General features: G+C 38.3%; 1 protein-coding gene across 4 annotated transcripts in view; it reads left to right on the top strand.

Annotated features, from left to right (window-relative positions):
* Mettl15 (methyltransferase like 15) overlaps window positions 1-21642 on the top strand; it is a 189034-nt gene that overhangs the window by 119670 nt on the left and 47722 nt on the right. The window contains exon 1 of one of the 4 annotated variants that reach the window (XM_011239840.2): window positions 11140-11231. The exons of the other annotated variants lie outside the window; for them this stretch is intronic. The gene's annotated coding sequence lies outside the window, so the exon portion shown is untranslated. Of the gene's footprint in view, window positions 1-11139; window positions 11232-21642 lie in introns of those variants that run through there. 4 annotated transcript variants of the gene reach the window in all.

Below are 21642 nucleotides of genomic sequence, written 5' to 3'. Positions count from 1 at the left end.
ATACCCAAGATATAAGATACAATTTGCTAAACGCATGAAACTCAAGAAGAACAGAAGTCCAAAGTGTGGATACTTTGCCCCTTCTTAGAATTGGGAACAAAACACCCATGAAAGGAGTTACAGAGACAACATTTGGAGCTGTGACGAAAGGATGGACCATCTAGAGACTGCCATATCCGGGGATCCATCCCATAATAAGCTTCCAAACGCTGACACCATTGCACACACTAGCAAGATTTTGCTGAAAGGACCCAGCTATAGCTCTCTCTTATGAGACTATGCCGCGGCCTAGCAAACACAGAAGTGGATGCTCACAGTCAGCTATTGGATGGATCGCAGGGTCCCCAATGGAGGAGCTAGAGAAAGTACCCAAGGAGCTAAAGGGATCTGCAATCCTATAGTTGGAACAACATTATGAACTAACCAGTACCCCGGAGCTCTTGACTCTAGCTGCATATGTATCAAAAGATGGCTTAGTCGGCCATCACTGGAAAGAGAGGACCATTGGACTTGCAAACTTTATATGCCCCAGTACAGGGGAATGCCAGTGCCAAAAAGTGGGAGTGGGTTGGTAGGGGAGTGGGGGGGAGGGTATGCGGGACTTTTGGGATAGCATTGGAAATGTAAATAAGTAAAATACCTAATAAAAATATTTTAAAAATCACGTACATATTCATTATATATGGTGCCATCTTACATAAGGACATTTTTGTAGCAGTATATATTGTGCCTGTTATAGCTGTCTCATTGCTCCTTTGACAGTTTCCCTTAAAACTTCATATCATATATGCATACATTATTTTAATTTTATATTTTTACATAAAATCTAAAAACCATATATGTGAGAAAACATGATTTTTATCTTTAGCATACAAGTTAATTTGTTTAATACAATTGTAACTAGTTATCTCCATTTTCCTCCCTCTTCATCTCCTCCCATACACTCAAATTCTTGATTGCTTCTTCAATTATTGTTTCAAACACAGGCACACACACACACATACACACACACACACACACACACACACTCAAACCATTAAGTCCACTTAGTGAAGCTCATATGTACAGATGTTTAGAGATGACCATTTGGAATCAGCTAATGCTTATCAGAGGGCTTGGAGCAAACTGAATCTCCCTTCCTCGGCTACCATTGTTTGCCTGCAGCTTTTTATCTACCACATTTTTTAAAATATAGCTAAACTTGTTTCATAGTTCTGGGATGGTGGTATTACAATCCACATTAGTGTGTATTGTTTAACGGTTTTCTTGTGATGGAAACTTTCTTCTCTGCAGGGAATCTAATTATGACAGGAAGTAAACAACTCAGAATTGTTTCATGGAGTCCCTGAAACTTATGGGATTAACTAGGCCCTTTCCTTTCCAAAAGTATATGAGCAATAAGACTACTTAGAGTCACTTTTAGACCAAGCAGCCTGGAAAAAATAGAGAAAACCAAGAAGCTTGAAAGAAGCAGGCCACTCCTAAAATTCCTAGAGAAAACAGACTGAGTCTGACTTAAAGCTAACCATTCCTCTTGAGTTCATAATGTCTTCTATATCTATTCTGTTATATTGTATATTATATTATATTATATTATATTATATTATATTATATATAAGTCATGAATCACTTGAGTGTGTTTAGTGATGTCCACTTTTGATGAAGTCTCATTCCTGAAATCAAAACAAAGGAAACCAAATTAGACCTAGTTGTTCATCTAGTAATCAGGCTTTGTGAAATATCCCTTCATCTATGTCAACATGTTGCCTGGTGTTGTCTTTTCGGGTCTTGTGTACACAGCCATATTATTAAAAGATCATAGAAATTTCGTATTTTCATGTCCCAAAGAAATTACCTTGCAGCTGTCATCCCAGTTTTCTGGCTCTTAAAAATCTTTCTACCCCCTCTTCCATGATTTTCCTCAACTCATAGGTGTAGGGACTGGAAAACAGATGTTCTCTTTGGGGCTAGACAGCACACACTCACTGATTCTCTGCCTTTCAACCAATTTTTTTACTCTTTCTCTCCATCTGATGGACCAGAAGCTTCTTTGAGATGTAAAAACTACACTTACTCTTGGGTATAAAGTCTAGAATTCAGAATGTAACTGGAAACTATACTACATAGTAATATGGAATCAATGAACTCTTCAATACGTCCTAGGACCTCCCAAGGCATGGATTCTGGGTTTATCATACCAGGCTTGCACACCCTCTAATTGAGCAGGCATTAAGCCCATTGGCACCAGCTGTTGGTTCCTCCCAAGATAGAAGTGCCATCATTCCACCATTGATAGGTAGCCTGTCAGTCCCGTAATGACTAGCTCTCAGGCTTTATATCTGGGTAGAACTATTGATACCTTTTCCATCTTGCATAACATCTTCTGACACTATGAAAGCTAGTCCTTAGGAAGGATGCCACCAAGTGAGTTCTGGCTTGTTTTTTGTTTTTGTTTTTTTTCCCATCTTGTGACTGAAGCATGTATTATGTTTGGCAATAGGGTCCTCCTACATGTTCTGGCAGGCAACTAAGAAAATTATCAATAGTCTGTATCTTGTTGAAGTATCATGGAAACCTCTCCTGCCCAACCAACAAGACAAAACGTGGTTGGTATCTTCTTACCTGGTTCTGGGATTTATTACTTTTAACCATGGCTCCTAGGAGTATCTTATCTCTCTAGTGTGGGTAATTACACTAGAACTCCTTCTTCCCCTCTTACTCCACTCCACCCTCATGGGTGCATATGGGTGTGTGTGGGTACTGTATATGTTTTTAAGTAAGCTTATAAATCGTGGTCTCTGGCTTTTCCAAACATGCTTTGTATTATTTATTCCACTCACTTTCCTTCCTTGTGCTTTACCCATATCTCACCTAGTAAGTTCCTCCAATTTCTTCCCTTCCCCATTCATAGTGCCTTTATCAGTTTTCCTCCCTGCTAGAATGCTCTCTCACCTTATCTCCAATGGTTCCTTTCTACCTTAGTCACTTTTATGGTTACTCTAGATTGTACACTCCTACCTAAAGATTGGGGTATATGACTTACATATAAGAGAAAACATTTTGTGTTTGACTTTCTATATCTTGGGTTGACTCACTGAGTATGTAATATTTTCTGTTTGTACCCATTTGCCTGCAGAGTTTAAGTTTTTTTTTTCTTCAGAGCATAATAGAATTCCATTGTGCATCCATAGCTCATTTTCATTATCCATTCATTAATGATAGACATCTAGTCTGCTTCCATCCCCCATGTATTGTGAGTAGAATGGCAATGAACTTGTGAAAGCCAGTATCACTGGAGTTGAATGTTGAATCCTTAGGGGACAAACCAAGGAATGGTATTACATTTGGTAGTAATAGATTTGCCCTCAGCTCTTTGAGGATTCCCCATGCTTATTTCCATAATCCTTGCACCAGTTCGCAGTCCCACCAGCAGTGAATGCATATCCATTTACCACATCCTCACCATCATTGGTCATCACTTAATCTTAGTGATTCTTACTGGGCGGGGTAAGGTGAGCTCTCAAAATCATTTTAAATTGTATCTCATTAATGGCTAATGATTTTTACTATTTTAAAGGATAATTCTTTGACATTTTTATGAAAGATTTTTATGATAAAAAAGTTAATAATTATTTTATAATACTAAAAAATAAGGAACCAAAATTATGTTTTATTGTATAAAACGTTGTTTAAGTATGGTATCCAATTTTGCCTTCCAGAGAACACACAGCTTTATGCTTATGTTTAGGACCGATCCACTCCACATCTTTACTACAAGCTCTTAATATGTGCCTTATGATCTTGATATCTCCAATATTCTAGGGTCTCTTCTGTAACTGAAGCTGCCCCTTCACCAGTGGCATTTCTTGGCCTCCACAGGAACTTCATTCCAGACATCCAGTGCTAGACTTCAGTTTGTCTTATGACCGCTCCAATTTCATCTTCTATGCCTCCAAAGCCAACTGTACGTGGATGATACTTACAGATTGCTAAGTTCAGCTTCCAGTTTATATGTTCTCTATTTGATCAGTTTCTGTGGCACGAGGAAATACTCTCCTATTGTCCAGATAAAACATAGAATTTGCACGTCAATGGTGCTGATCTTTTATTAATCACCTCTGATTATTCAGCTCCAGATTGACCATACAGGTAATGAAGTACAGAGCTTTCTTCCTCTCCCTAGAGAATAGTCATCCACATTGCAAGTTACGAGAGAATGACAGGTGTGCTGACAGTGCCATACAAAGCTTCCAGTGTCATGGATTCAGGAGTCCCCTCTGGCAGTATAGACCCTTCTCTATTGTTTGGTCTCTTTGTGACAGCAGAAAACTTTTAGCCATCTGGTACCTGGGAGAAATAGGCTTTCCAAACTTCTATTTGCTGATGTTTTCCAACCTTTCTTGTTAAATAGTTGCGAAGTTCTCTCTGCACTGTTGAAATACAGCTTCCAAGGCTTCCTGGAGAGCCTCTGGAACCAGAGGATAGCAGGGAAATGTACTCCATCACAGGAAGGCCTGGCAGCTTGCTACTACTTTCCCTTTTCTCTGTTCTCTCTCTCACCAAGAACTCTAACCCACCAGTCCAGCCCTCTGGAACTCAGGAGGCCAGAGGGCAGTCTCTTCTGAGCTATTTTTATTTCTTCTTTTGAGAACTATTTGTTCAGGTTCATACCCAGTTTTTAAATTGTTTTCTCAGCTCTTTATATTTTGAGGGTCTTTTTCATTCATTCATTTATTTATTCATTTACTTTCCATCCAGATCACAAGCCCCCCCGCCTTACTGTCCTCCAAGTCCCACCCTTATATGCTCTGCTCCCTATTATTCTTTCCCTTCCTCTTAAGAGATGGGGAAGCCCACCTTGGGTACCACCTTACCCTGGCATATTAAGTTGCAGTAGGACTAGGCACATCCTCTCCCACTGAGGCCTAACAAAGCAGTCCAGGTAGGGGAAAGGTATACAGTGGCAGGCAACAGAGTCAGAGACAGCTCGTGTTCAAATTGTTAGGGGACCCACGTAAGATCAAGCAGTGCACCTGCTATAAATGTTTAAGGAGCCTAGGTCCAGCCCCTCTGTGCTCCTTGGTTGGCAGTACAGTCTCTATGAGCCCCTGTGGGCCCAGATTAGTTGACTCCATAGGTCTTCTTATAGTGTGCTTTCACTCCACAGCTCCCTCAATCCTATCCCCCAATCTTCCACAAGATTCCCCAAGTTCCACATGATGTTTGGCTATGGGTCTCCACATTTTTTTACATAAGCTTCTGAGTGAAACCTCTCAGGAAACAGTTATGCTAGGCTTCTTTCTGCAAGTATAGGCGAGTGTTATTAATAGTGTCAGGACTTGGCTCTCTCCCATGGCATGTGTCTTAAGTTGAGACAGTTGTTGGTTGGCTGTTCCCTTAAGCTCTGCTCCATCTTTATCCCTGCACATCTTGTAGAGAGGACAAATTCTGGGCTGAAGGTTTTGTGGGTCAGTTGATGTCTGCCTCCCTCCACTGGAAATCTTGCCTGGTGACTGGAGGTATCCACTTAGTCATTCTCTCTCTCTCTCTCTCTCTCTCTCTCTCTCTCTCTCTCTCTCTCTCTCTCTCTCTCTCTCATTTTGTTTGTTTGTTTGTTTGTTTGTTTGTTTTTCGAGACAGAGTTTCTCTGTATAGTTCTGGCTGTCCTGGAACTCACTCTGTAGACCAGGCTGGCCTCGAACTCAGAAATCCGCCTGCCTCTGTCTCCCGAGAAGGTGTTTGCCACCAAGCCCGGCTCACTTTAGTCTCTATATCCCAAGCTGCTAGAAGTCTTAGCTAGGGTCACTCTCATAGACTCCTGGGAGTCTCCCCTGTTCCAGGTCTCCAGCTAGTCCCAGAGATGCTCCCAGGAATGTCCACACTTTCCCAGCTGTCTCCTACCCTCTCTCCCCCACACCTGACACCCGTCCCTGTTCTCCTCACACCCTCTCTCACCCAGTTTTTTCCCTTCATCCACCTTGGATGACTATTTTATTTCCCACTCTGAGTGAGATTCATGCATCCTCCCTTGGGACTTCCTTATTTCCCAGTTTCTTTAGGTCTGTGCACTGTAGCATGATTATCCTGTACTTAGAACAGGATAATCACTTAGAAGTGAGAACATACCATGCATGTCTGTCTAGGTCTGTGTTAGCTCACTTAGAATGATCGTTTCTAGTTCTATCCATTTGCCTGCACATTTCATGATGGCTTTGTTTTTAGTAGCTAAATAGTGTTTCATTGTATAAATGTATCACATTTTCTCTATCCATTCTTCAGGTGAGGGACATCTAGATTGTTTTCAGTTTCTGGATTTTACAAATAAAGCTGCTATGAACATAGTTGAGAATGTGACCTTGTGTTATAGTGGGTCATCTTTTGGGTATTTGCCTAAGAGTCTATAGCTTGGTCTTGGAGTATAACTATTCTCTATTTTCTAAGAAACTACCACGTTGATTTCCAAAGTGGCTGTAAAAATTTGCACTCCCACGAGCAATGGTATAGTTCTATATATAGTCTGGATATTAATCCTCTGTCAGATGTATAGTTAGAAAATATTTTCTTCTACATTGTGGTCTTATTCCATTTCACTTGATTGTCTCCTTTGGTGTAGAAAAGCTTTTTATTCATTAGATACTATTTGACTAATTCTTGAACAAATGAAATCCTATCCAGAAAGTTGTCCCTTGCACCTATGTCTTTTAGGATACTACCTATGCTTTATGAGGCAATTTTAGATTGACACTCGGATCCTTTTGAAGTTAATTTATGTGACAGATACATGCCTAACTTCATACTTTTACAGATAGACATCCAGTTTTCATGCCACCATTTGTTATAGATACTGTCTTTTCTCCAGTGTATGTTTTTGGCATCTTTATCAAATATCAGATGACTATAGTTACATGTACTCATGTTTGGGTGTTCTGTTCTGTTCTATCTATATGTCTATCTTTGTGCCAGCATCATGGTTTTCATTACTATGAATCTGTAATATAATTTTACATCTCATATGAAAATCTTTCGAGTAATATTTGTTTCACTAGACTCAAAAATTTGAAAAAATCAAACTGAATTATTAAAAAAGAAAAAGTGGGCAGGTTATTCAGCCGAAGCTATACTTGGTGTGAATTTCTTAATGTTTGAACTAGTGTTGTTGCTAGATGTGTCAAGGGCCAAGATCTGACAAGGCTGCCCTTTTTCTAGATACTGAAAGTATGTCCAGCCTATAACACATGAGGTATATATGGTTTATGTATTAGTGAATTCTGTTCAAAACAAAAATTTAAAGTTAGAATCATGTGAGTTCAGGTTTTATCTTTATTACTTTGTTTCTTCCTTTGTTTTGCCAGTGAATTGTCCTGTTGGGCTACATGAGCTTCATAGATGACAACACAGCATCACAATAGCAAAGGATGAGCATTCTTAGCATATTAGGAGCCTTTGCTGGCCACCACTCTCTTTAGCACCCTTTAGCCATTCAGATTCTCTCCTGTATCAAGAGAGCACTTAGATTGTCTCCTCTGGAGAGGCTACCATTCAGGCCAAAGTTTGTCAGCAGTCAGAGCACTGAAGTCTGTGGTGGAGTTCTACTCTCTCTGTGCTTTGTGTCACTCAGTGGCATATGCTGGGAGAGTGAGGAGTTTGCTCTAACATAATTCAAAGTTAATGCTGCTGGCAATGAACCATATGACAGATTAGTGACTTTGCAAGTCCAGCTACCCTCTGACCACAGGCATGGGGCTACGATTATCAGCATTTGTCCTTGAATGGTCAGGTCTGCTCCATGCCACTCGGGGCAGGTCTGCTAAGCACATTCTCTTCTGCTTCTCTTGCTGCCTAAAGTTAGCATGTTGCTGGCTTCCTGCTTACCTGCTCTCCACTACTGCCTCACATGGCATCTAGAGTAACTTAGTTTCAAACATCAGTCCAGTGCCTTCCAAGGACTTCGAGCATAAGAGATTAATAGAATAATAATTCTCCAATGCTGTTGCCAGTCCCTCGGCTCTATGCAGTGCGTGGGAAAACTGTTGGCTAATCTTGTGGGCAGGGCCGTCTGTCTCTCTGCCAGGGTGCCTGGGCTTTTGAAAGAGGCTTCTGTCCTTTCTCCCCATACAGAATGCTGCAGCTGGTGGCATGCTGACCAGTTGTTTGCCCTGCATAGCCCCCTGTTTTCCTGTCCCTATCTTTGTTACAGGTAAAACTCATCCAGTCCTTGTGTATTTGGAACAGTCTATGCCTGGTTATTCTGATTCTTTTTTTCCCTGTGTCAGAGAGTAGCAGCTTGTAATCCATCTTGCTTGAACAGCTACCATTGTTCTCTTGGAATGCTTTCTACCTAGTCTTCCTGTCTTCTAATAGACTTGGAACTTGACAGCCCCAAAATGATCCTTCTAGGCTATGTTAGATAATACCATTTGCTAAAAACTGTAATGATTACACTCTTATAGAAAATAAAATGTTTACTGTGGCTTCCAAGGCCCAACCAAACCTAACTTCTTCATTTTTTTTCTCTGCCTCTTGATCACTTTGTTGTGGCTTCTTTGTTATTTCTGACATGAAAGAACAAAGGGAACAATGAGATGAGAGGAACAGACCTAAATGGATGCAGAATAGGGAACAAGAAGTAGTTAAATAAACATGATAGTAAAGCTAAGAGAAGGATACAGAAGAGGAAGAAAAGGGACCAAAAGGGTGGTAAGGAAGATGGAGGCAGCCACAGGTGAACAGGAAGGAATAAGAGTAAAATACAGCAGCACATGTGGGTGCAAGTGCCATAAAGAAACCTATGTTAACAAAAAACTCAGCTACATTATAGATACATTCATAGGTAGGTAGGCAGGCAGGCAGACAGACAGACAGACAGATATAAAATCTGGGCATACTCTAAACCCTGTTTAAGCATCCCATTCTCAGCTTATCCTACCACCTGCCCTCCACCTTGTTAACATGACAGCTTTGATCTTAATCTACTCTGTGTAGCACTATCTTGCGTTTCTGATATTATATCTCATCCATTGAACTACATAATTTACTAATGTATAATGCACACCTAGGCTCAACCCTATTAGCACTTCAACTCCACAGTCTTTATTTCCTGATAACTCTTAGTAGCCTTCCCTAGCACATGGAGAGCTGTATTCACTGTCTTGGAAACTTTATGCATATATTTCATTTAATTTGAGTCTATGAATGTTCATCAAAGAGCTAGGAGTCATACAGATAGTCTAAGAAGGCTGCATATACTTTCTGGAGAGTTGAGAAAATAGTCTGTGTGGTGAAACTCCTGCCCTCATCTTCCTTGAAACAAAAAGTGTGAAATCACTAAGAAACAGAGCAGTGTCTCTGTATGCTTAGATTTATGTGTTATTTTATGGTTAAAACACACACACACAAGCACACACACACACACACACATATATATATACACATAAGAATTAATTTTTCTGTGTAAATATTTGTATAGAAATGTTAAAAATACTTTATAATACTGTGATTTATTTTTATATAGAAATTGGTTTATTGATAATTTTATCATCTTTTGACATTATTCAAATAAGTATTATTGCCGAGGGTTTTTTTTTTCTCCTCTCTCCTTCATTAAGGTATATTCTATCCAGTTCACACCACAAACTGGCATGGAGAGATTTTTGTCTTAATTGTGCATTGTTTAGTTAGTGGGTAGCTGAATCTAAAGATGTCATTGCATCCCTTTATCATGAAACAGATTATAGATCCTGATTTTTTTCAGTATGGATTATAACTTGTGACTGAAACAGATCTTTCAAGGCTTTTCAAGCAATAGTTTGAAGTCTAGTTTAAGTACAGTTGCTACTTTAATCATAAATTGCTCTATATATTTCAGCATGAGCCATATTGAAAGACACTTATATAGCAGCCTATCTTTTTAATTCTGTAGAGATTTCCCATCATTTCATGTACCAAATTAGAATATTATTACTATTATAATATGATATTAATAATTGCTTCATATTTGGTGTGTATGAATATTTCTATCAATATAATATCAGCATTGGATAACTTGCCTATCAGTTCAGAAAAAAACAGAGTAAAATATAGTATTTTATTATTTCAAATTTGAGACTCTGGGCATCTTAAATCACCAGAAACTATTTTGGTATAATCTATCACCTTTTTAAATGTTTTATTGGACATAAATCTTATTGTATCAGGTTGCATAGTGACAATATGGTTCACCAGCCTTTCTATTTTTATAACTTTATTTAAAACTGACATGTAACTTGCTGTACTGAAATTTCAAGTGAGCCAGTTATTGGAGTGTAACAAAGTTTTGACGTCAGAGGAGCTATTTATTCTACTGGAAACCATTAGCAATGCATTACTCTTTGGCACTGCTGTTTTTTGCAGGAGCATGGTTAAAATTTTATGACTGATTTTGACCAATTAGGTTTTTCTCCTTCTGAGAACGAAGGAATTTATATATACTACAAAATTATATTTTATATATGCATACGTATAACATTCCTAAGTATATATCTATATATTGAAATTATACACATCGAAACATTCTTTCTAAATAGTCATGTATTATATTTTTAATATAAAACAATTACAATTGCATTATTTCAAGCCTTATTAATATTTTACAAAAGAGACTTGGGTGATAATATTATTGGATGTTATTTTGGATATAGATGCTGATTAGCCGAACAGTGCTGCGATGTTTGTTAGTATTATTTTTCTACCATTAGTTTTAAAGTCCCCATAGATTCTTAGTAACTCTGTGAGTGTGACATTATTAATTCAGATATAAAATCAGGTTTACATCCTTCCATCGAATTTCTGGATATTGTGACACCTAACTTAGAGATCCAAGATCCTGAAAATACCATTTAAGTATTTTGTCAAGCTCATGTGAGTGAGAAAGAAATAACCAAAGGTATTGAAATAAATGACAGGAATAATTGAATGGCTTAACCTAATAATTTTATAATCCAAGTCTCAGGTTTTGTTATGTTCCTTAAAAGGTCACAAATGTGATCTCTTTACGGAAGTTATTAAAGCCAATGTGACATTAAGCTAGTACATTTAATTCCAGATTAATATTTGAATTATTTCTATTTTTTTGTTATATTCATTTGCATGTGACAGTGGGTGCTACAATCTGGGCAGTTCCATCTTTCTCCATCTACCATCTGAGACCCAGGATCAAGCTCAGCTTATAAGTTTGATGGCAACTGCTATACCCAGTAAGCAATCCTGTCAACTTTGATTATTCCTGCTCTTAAGCATACAATACGGCCTATGGTCAGGAGATGATTGCTGAGTCATAATCTCTGCCAGTGACCTAACCATCCTCATGAACAGCACAGATGTGAGATCTCTGTAATTCCTTTACTCTTTACTTTGCTCTGTTTCCTGAGTAGATACTAGAACAGACTTGGCCCTATCATGCTCTTCCTCCTTTCCAAAACAAAAGAAAAAGAAAGGTGTATTACTCAATTAATTTTACCTAAGTTTAATTCTTAGTCTTATTTCTTCTACCTGTGTGATCTTGAGCAGGATTGTATTCACTTATCAAATATCCATTGCAGACTCATTATCTTTCCTTTGGATCTGCTAGCTGCTCTCCTTCAAACAAAATTATTATTATTATTTTTTTTTAGTTTCAGTTGCTCTAATAGTAATGGGAGGATAAAAATGTTTATATAAAATATAAAATTCTAAGTTGCTTTTAAAATGTATATAATTATAAACTGTTTATAGAATGTTGTGATAAAATTAAAATGTGGTTATCACAGTAAGAATATCTATGAATCAGAGGCTTGAGTAGAGTGTTACTCACTGTGAGTTTTTCACTGTGTCTTACTTTGTTACCTTAGCATCTAGCATTAGTTGAGATATGCTGCAGAAGTGTTCAGAAAGTCTGCAGCTGATTTGCTGATTTTATTAAGCATCTGAAAACCATTTATACAGGTATAGAAGACTGAAAATATAAATCTACAAGTATAGGTGGTCAGGTCTTTTATTTTTGAACTATTAAATCTATTTTTAGGATCAATGGAACATTCCTATTAGATTTCCTGAAAGTAACTTTGGTCCTTGATAAATCCTAGTCTTTTGTGGTTTCTTTTTTTTCCTTTTCATTTATTCTTTAAAACTTTCCTGCAATTTGTTTTGGTCATATTCATGCCCTGCTGCTTTTCTCAGATCCATCCAACCTTCTCCATTTACCAGACATTGTACTTTTTTAACCATTATGACCAATTTTTGCCCCTCAAATATCTTTTGATGTGTGGCTTTCCACTGAAGGTGGTCAGGCTGAATTTCCCTCTCCCAGCAGCTACCAATTGCTAATGGCACTATGATTAGGGGTGACTTTCTGTGCCCAGCTCCCGTCTCCATGATGGCCGGGATTTGGCCTGCATATGTCCTGTGCACGTCTGCCCTGAGTTCATATGTGCATCCTTGTGTCTAAAAGACAGTTTCCTGGCTCGTGAATGCTTTCCATTCCTCTCTTCCGCAATGTCCTCAAGCATGGAAGCAGAGGAGGACTTAGTAGAGTTCATATGTCCCATTTAGGCCTGAGCATTCTACAGTCTCTAATTTTTTGTGCCTTGGTTTCTGTGTTAATAACCATCTCTTAAAAGTAGAAGCTTCTCTGATGAAGATTGGTAGGTGTATTCATGTATAGGCACAACGGTAAGTCATTAAAATTAGATTAATACTATCTTTATTTTACAAAATAATACGTATATGTTTTCTCTTATATCCTGTCCCGCGGGATTCAGTTATTCGTGGGTGCGAGGGGGACCGCGAACCTGGAAGGAAATGGGAGTAAAAGAAAGAAGAGTAGGAGGACCAAGTAGATTGAACCTATCAAGGTCTCGTTTATTAAGCTGAGGTGCTTTCCTTATAAAGCATACATCGCGGGGAATATGGGAGGGGTCAAGGGAGAATTATACAAAGAACAAAGAAGTGGGCATCTGCTGACATGGGGGCCGAAGTCAGGCGCCAGGCAGCGGGCACTCTGGATCTTATCTCTGGAACATCGATCCTCCTTGACAGCCTTGGGGGTCAGGCTGGGCTCAGGCGTAACTCATGTCCTTGGATGGCATGTGAACTCAGGAAGAGATAGAGAAGAGGGGACTATAATTCAGCTTTTACAGCCTCAGGTGCCAAGAAAGGAATAGGAAGGAAGGGGGGTGATAACCAGCTCTTAGTACAAGGCCATTTGACCTGTTAGGGAGATTGTGAAGGGCTCACTTTCTCACGGGATGGTCACTGACACTCTTATGGCCTATGGCTGGTCTAACCATAGATTCCCAGGGCAGTAATGGTGCCAGGTTGGTTTTTTGATCACGTGGAAATGATTTATTAAATACAATCAGAAAATAGTTGGTTACTCTGATGACATTTGTGTCACCCTTGCATCAGTGGGCCTGTTTTGCCAGGCAAGTCACGGCTGTAATGTGTAGGGTGCATATCTGGATTCAACTGATCATTGCAATTTCTCCTCCAGTACTATGCACACCACCTTTCAGCACTGTGAAGGTTATGTACTAGAGGTTTAGCTTCCTCATCAGTTCCAGTTTGGTTTCTCTGCTCAAGTATGTGGTGCCATTAGCAGTAGGGTTTTTCTCATGAAGTTGGGGGCAAGCATCACCAATAAATAATTGAGAGTCTATGGGACTTTGTTGGCCAATGACTTCAAAACAAGTTACTCATTTGGGAATGTGGGCTTTTGGTTAGGTAGTTTGTTGTCTAGTAGGGGTATTGTTCAATTTTAACCGTGTGTGTGTGTGTGTGTGTGTGTGTGTGTGTGTGTGTGTGTGTGCACGCGCTTCTAGAATAGATATTTTCATATGACATTTCCAAATAGTCTTTAGTATTAATCACTCCCATATTCCATCCTCTACCCTGCTTTTTACCCACATCTCAATTTAATCCTTCCTGTTCCATTGTTCCTTTCTAAACATTTACACCAGTGTGTTCTGGATACCCTCCACTGAAAAATCTTCCCAAGGTCCCTAAGTAATTTCCTGACCCCTGTGTGTATTCTAAATGAAACACCTAGAGACTCAAAGATACATGTACAAATCTAAATGCAGATCTAACATGTGATCCAGCTATGCCACTCTTGGGCAATACCCAAAGGCCTCTATATCCTGCTATGGAGATACAAAGTCATCCATATTCATTGATACTCTATTCACAGTAGCCAGATGGAAACAACATAATGCCTGTCAGTGGATAAACAGATAATTAAAATGTGGTGCATTTATACAATGTGCTATTATGCAGCAGTTAAGAAAAGTAAATTAGGAAATTTGTAGGTAAATAGGTGGCTCTGGTAATAATCATTCTCAGTGATGTAAACCAAACCATGAAGGCCAATGTCATATTTTATTTTTAGTTTTCATTTTTTGGAGTGGGGGTGAAACAGGGTCTCACTTTGTAGCTCTAGCTGTCCTTGTCTAACTCTGTAGACCAGGCTGGCCTCAAACTCACAGAGATCTGACTGTCTCTGCCTCCAAATGATGTCCTATTATATCCAGTTTTTTGTTTGTTTGTTTGTTAGTGGGTGTTTTGTTTGTTTTGTTTTGTTTTGGGGGGGGGGATTAGGTGCTTGTAGCACTGCCAAACCCAGTAATGCAACTCTTTTTATATTTTCAGTATTATCACCAGGCTATTTGCAATGTAATATAGAACTTGAATTAAAAGAAATGTATACAATTGACTAAACCTTTGTAACTAATCACTTGTTCAGCTTGTATAAATCTAGACTCACAGCCTTCAGACTTCTGAATAATTGTTTTATATGTCAAATACCACTTCTTTATTGGTAGAGAATATATCTGCTTTACTAATAGTTGGTAGTCTTTATATAATAAAAACAGGCTCATTACTCCATTTAACTCTTTTCTTAGTTACTTTTCTACTGATGCAATAAAATACCATTATCCAGGCAACTTAATAGAATAAAGTGTTTAATTTGGGCATAAAATTTCAGAGTGCTAGAGTCCATATTGGCTAACAAAAGGCTTGGCTATGACAGCAAAAACATCCAAGAGCTCACATTTACTTTAAAATGTGAAGTAAAGGTAGATACAAGAATATCACAAATCATTGGAAATCTCAAAGCTCACCCCAGCAGCACTCCTCCTCCATCACGGCCACATCTCATAGCCTTTCCCAAACAGTTCTGTCAACCTAGAACCAAGTATTCAAACATAGAAGCCTCTGGAGGCCATTCTCATTTTGACTCCCACAACATTGAATGTTAGTAATCTAGGAACTGGTTTATAGGCTGTACAATAATGGTTAACATAAGCTTAATGCCCCCAACCACCACCACCACCACCACCAAAATGTCAGATTCTGAAAACTGTATTTGCATGCACTAATAACTGGAACCATCCTTTGTGTAATAATTTAATTCTGATATAAATTCATAGGTGATTTGAGAGATTATTTGATTTTCATATCTATTTACATATTCTGTTAATATTAGGAAAGATGTATAATAGTCATGGGACTAATATTCAGCAACTATAATTTATGGGAACCTCCTTCTTAGAGATGACATTGCAAAATAGTATGGCTAAAACATTTTTTTTTCAGAAACACATCTAGATAATTTAATTTGCATTTTCAAAGGAATGAATTTGTTCTACTCCCACTGAACTTTAAAAATAAATAAGAATCCTAGTAGAACTCAAATTGCCTATTTTAAGTTTTAAAAAACTTTATTCAAGAGGTCAGAAGACCTGCATTTTCATTTCATTAGATCAAAGCCATTAAGTATTTGTGATAATCTTTTTATATATTTTAGTACCCACACTTAGTTTTGGAGCTAATGAGAACCACCAACACAAGGAATGACTCGTATGCTTTCTTATTCTCTGGATGCATAGCTGTGGTGCTACCAGCAGTTTAGAAAAACATTGCCATGGTATTAAAACTTCAGGAAAGGTGTGGTATCTCTTTTTGGAGTACCTGATTTGGTAACAAATAATCACTTTGTATTTTTTGTTTAGGGAGGAGGGTTAGAAAGAGAGAGAATGAATCAGTCAGTCTCAAAGTGTAGCCTGGCTGCACTCAGATTCACTACATAACTTATGCTCATCTTGAATTAATGACAATCTTATTTCCAGCCTCACATCCCCTAGTTCTATTATTACAGGGATGTACCCCATTCCTGGTAATAAATTAAATGGTTTTTAAAATAAGAATGTAGACACAGAATAGAATAAAATATGCATATTGATTTAAAAATTCAAATCCCATATGCCATGAGCTATAATTTTGAGCGCTTTTGTCATCTTTTCATTGGAAAGGTGGACTTCCACTATAAGTCTTTCTTTCATATGTAAACACTTAATGTCTAAATGTATATGTTATTTTTATATACTGACTTGACTTTCTAAAGGCTGCCTATAGCTGTTTGAGTGAGAGTGTCCATAGGATCATGTGTTTGAACACATGGTCCCTACTTGATTGAGAGATTTGGAGAGGCTATAGAACCCTTAGGTCATGGACCCCAGATGGAGGAAGTTTTTTACTGGAGGAAAACTTAAGAGAGTGTGTGACTTATTGATTTCCAGTTCCACTGTCTGCTTGTCATGTGAAATATGATCTCTCAGCTTCCTGCTCATTTAGCTCCCCCTTGCTTCGATTGTGGACATCTAGACAACTGGAACAGGAGACAAAATAAACTCTCATGTAAATTGCTTAGTTATTATATTTTCTTACAGCAATAGTAAAGTACTTGGACCAAAGTTCAATCCTATAACTCAATTCTATAATCCTATATGTACATAAACCAGCATATGTATGTGTACCTGTATATACATGAATGTGCACAGCTACACATATAAAATAGTTTTCATATGCTTAAAGTGCTGATATGTATATTTGTGTGTTTCTTTACATAAATACATTTGTGGTTTATGAAATGGTCAATAGGACCTTAAGGGATTTATATACTAGCAGCAGAAGCAGTAGGATACATATGTAAATTTTAAGGAGCTCGCTGAAATATTGTGTACTAAGTGCAAAATGAGTCATCACTAAGCTTCAGAGGTTCTAAGATAAGAAATTATCACCAGCCATTGGAGTGGTGCAGCGCTTTATAGTTAGTCTTCTTTGCCAGCCTGACTTGAATGAGAGTCACTGAGGAGATAGACCATTAGGTGCATCTGTGAAGAATTTTCCATAGAAAATCAATTGAGGAGAGAAGACCCACCCCAAGTGTGTGTAGCCCCATCCTGTGGACCGAAGAAACACAGGGGAAGGGTGTAGGAAAGACCAAAGATCACCAACACACTTGTCTCTCTGCTTCCTTGCTACAAGTAGAAAACAAATGTATACATATATATCATGTGCACACATACAGTCATGCACGCTGTGTGTGTATGCTTATGCTTAGGCCCCTAGAATCGTTTGTGCTGTGATGCCTTCCATAAAGTTATACACCATATACACTGTCACCAAAAATAAATTCTTGTTTAAGTTGCTTTTGTCAAGTATCTTGTTTCCATAGTGTAAAAAGTCAAGTGGAAAGCTTCCATAGAAGATGAGGCCATTACTGAGCTACTGAGCATGTCATCTGTAACCCTTTAGAAATGCCTTATAGGGGAAATATGGGAAAAGTTTGAGCTTTGGGTTGAAATATCCCCAGAAGTCTGTAAGAAGGTCTTAATGAGTAGCACTCTGGTGGGAGTGGCAAAAAAAAAAAATCTGACTGAAAGGCCAACAGGGTGACTGTGTTCTTAAGTAGTCAGAGAATAAAATCAGTTTTAGGAACTAGAGTAGAGGCTGTTTTGAGTCACATGAAGTCACTCCTTGCTGTCTTCTCCCTGATTGTGGAAAAGTTGAATGGAGCTATAATAAAAAATAATGGACTAAGTTGCTTGCTGGAGGAAAGTTCAAGACAGGAGGACATCCAGCCTGTGGCATGGTTATTACTTGATGAAGTTAGTCAAATATACAGTGAGAAAGAGCAAAAACATGAAATGGGTGTATTTTGCTAGAAACGAACTGTGAGTGAATTTAAATTTGCAGTTAAAATGGATGCACTCAAAGCAGAGGTAATGGTAAAGAAAGTCACATATTTAAAGAGAAGCCTCAGGCTCCTCACTGAGATAATATATTATAAATGCAATTCTAAGATCGAGAGTACTTAAGGCTCTAACTTGTATAAATACAAATTGATTTGAAAGGAGAGAGCCCGAGTAGAGAATATTGATGAACAAGTTCTCTTTTTTAAAACAGCCACCTATGGATTCCCCCTTCTGCCAGGTTTCTCAGCCAAAGTGTGCAAAAGTCACGACAACTGTGACAGAAGGGAGACAGACTACATAGTGAATGGGTGCCAGAACTTGTCAACATCTCCCTGGTGCATGTTTGTTTTTCAGGTATGCAGCAATGCAAGAATTATGCAGTCGTGAAGGCTTGGTCTGCAGGTTCTCAAAATCTGATGAAGCTAGCTGATGTATGGCAGGGTCAGATTCTCTTGGGAAAAGCATTGTAAAGCCCCTGCATGCACCTATATAAGTTGTAATGGAGACATCAGAATGCTGAAGGGGCCAGAATCATTGGATGTTGGCTAAACTTGTGATAAGCACAGAATGAAGCTGACTCATAGGGACTCTAAGTGTCATGCAGGTGTCAGAACTAGAGGGGTACTGATTCCCAAAAACATTCCCAGATGGTGCTACTACAGATCCCAGGTACTAGACATGAAATAGCTGGGTTAATGCTTTCTGAGTTTGAGTCTGCACTTTCCTTAACATACTCCTAGCCTTTTATTTGTGAATAGGAATATCACCGTTTGCTGTTGTATATTGGAAGCATGTAATGCTGAGGTTTTCTGTTTTTTATTATTATTCTTTAATCTTTTTTTACAGTCTATTATCCCTCTCCAACTATTCCTTATCCCATTCCTCCTCCCCTTATTCCCATCTCCAAGAGGATGTCCCCACCCCTACCCCGACCCCTACCCTACAAGACCTGCTCGGTTCTTTAGATGAGTCTTCTCTCACTGAGGTCAGACCAAGCAGTCCTCTGCTGTATATGTCCCTGGGCTATCCAATCTCTGGTTCTATGTCACCCAAGTAGTGTTGCATAAGGGTTTCATCTGATGTAGTAGGCCTTCAGTTGATCAGATATTGCTTGGTTATTCCCACAAGTTTTGTACCACCATTGCCATAGCATATCTTGCAGAGATAACACCATTGTGGATCAAAGGGTTTGAGGCTGAGTTGGTTTTTCCTTTGCTAGAGTACAGAGTTCCTTCCTGTAACAAAAATGCAAGCATGTAGGTGTGAAGGCTCTTGACTCCTCCATACTCAATAGGTTGTACAGATGATGTCTTCACTAATTGATCCTTGCCATCAGTTTGTGGAAAGCAACCTAAAGTCTTGACAATAGCCTGAATTGTTTGAGGATTCCCATGGAACTCCACTGGCCAGCAACTCAATTAGCTTAACCAGATCCCCATACTGGAAGCTTCTTTTTATGACAAGAGATAGAAAGTAGAGGCTCTACCTGAACCCATTATTTGGCAATTTCCTTTAGATTACGTTCATATATGTATATATTTCAGGAAGATTCTACTTATTAGGCTTTCCATAGAACTCTTCAAATGGCCCCTAATTTCAGCTGTCTTTCCCATATTTGGTCACTTAACTTTCTTCTCCCTCCCCATCGATCCTCCTGTCTCAGTGCTTTCCATCCATTTATAACTATCCAGTTTACTTTACTTTCCTAATAGGAACTATATGTTCCCCCAGTCCCTTACTGTAGACCGTGACCCTCCCATTTCAACCATCCAGCATGCTTGCCTTGTGATCTAGTTGAAATAGCTGTCTCTCTTAATTTCTGGGAGATTTTATTATAATATCAGTGTTATTTTGTTTATATAATATTGCAGTTACGTAAATAGCTAAATATTTAAATATTTGGAATAATACATAGTAGAGCCACCTGTCTTTTTCTCTGTTGGAGACTTTATAATTAGAGATTAAAATTCTAAATGATTTTAAGAGTATATTTTACATTTCTTGTGTCAGTTTTAGTTATAGTTTCTTGAGAATATCTTTATTTTACCTAAATCTCTACTTACTAGTATAGCATTGTTAAATATCACAATTGCTACAGTATTTGGGATGTTATTTGTATATGTGTGTGTTCATGCATACATATACAAAGTTACTAGACCTTCACTAAGTCCCTCCTATCCTAAGCCAACTATGAGTGGGGGCTTTCCGCTCCCATGCACTTTCCCTTCTACCTAGAGAAATAATTGTTTAGATGTATTTGGCTTAATTTGATCTGCTTGTAATTTTTGTGGTGTTGTTGTTTTGTACATATGTAAACATGAAAAAAGTGGAGCCCTTTCCTAAGTTCCAAGAAAATATCTCTTGTATCTTACTCACCAGAATTGTATATACATGTTGATCTATGAACAAATTATGGTGGCCATGGGATGATATGTGCCAAAGATCTAAACAGAAATGTACCCCTAGGCTGATATGTGTTCACCAGAGTTCAACAGAAAAACAGAAGTAGTAGGAAACAGGTATACATAAACATGCATATATATGTAATATGTATAATATATTATGCAAGAAACATGTAGCTGTGTGGTTTAGTATATAGAAATTTATGTAAGAAATATAAACCATTAAATTTTTTATTTTTAGATATTAACTGTTTTTTTTAATTATGTTTATGTGTGTTTGTGGGGTTATATATACTTGAGTGTGTACATGAGTGTAGATGCCCAGGCAGGCCAAAGAGGGCATTAGACCACCTGAGACTGATGCTACAAATGGCTGTGAGCTGCCACGTAGATGCTGGAAAGCAAACTCAGATCCTCTGCAAGAACAGTTATTCTTAACCACTTAGAAATCTCTCCAGTTCCTACAAAATATAGCTGTCTCTTCCTCCCATCCCACCCCTGGGTATAAAGAGAAGGAGGAGAGAGAGAAAGGAAAGAGAGAAAGGGGATGGAGAGGAGAAGGAGAGAATACTGGGCAGGGGATGATTTACTTCAAGGAATTTGCTCACATGGTTATGACGTCTGACATGTGGGAAATCTGTATAGCAGCAGACAGTCTAGGATAGGAAAAAGTGTTGCAACCTTGAGGCATAATTACTTCATCCCTCAGAAACATGATTCTTTGATTTTAAGTTCTGGTAGCTGATTGGATTAGACACACTTCCATTCTTCACATTAAGGTTAAAAGCCACTCATTGAAAGTACCTTTGTAGCAGTACCTTAACTGCTGTTTAAATAGACAGTCTGTTATATAAATCTTCAAGTACATGGTAGTTTTAAAACATCAGTATCTGAAATTTTGAGGTCTCACTGGAATGGAGAGTTTGGCTAAAAATGTCCCTAGAGTAAGTAAAGGGTCATGTGTGGAAAGCTGCATGCACTGTAGATTCTAACCTTGATTTGCATAAGGTCATACTAAAAAGAAAAGTTACAGAATTAACTGCTTAATTGAAATGTAATGATGGGTTTTGTTGGTTTTTTTTTTTTTTTTTTGCTTTTACTTTTTATTTTATTTGAACTTTTATGTGGTTTGGGGGGATTTAATATACAGGCTAACCCATGCATTTACTCTTGAGCAACCTCACCAGCCCCAA

Source organism: Mus musculus, chromosome 2, assembly GCF_000001635.26.
Source record: "Mus musculus strain C57BL/6J chromosome 2, GRCm38.p6 C57BL/6J".
NCBI classification, from domain to species: Eukaryota; Metazoa; Chordata; class Mammalia; order Rodentia; family Muridae; genus Mus; species Mus musculus.
This window is presented reverse-complemented; position numbering and strand designations above follow the sequence as displayed.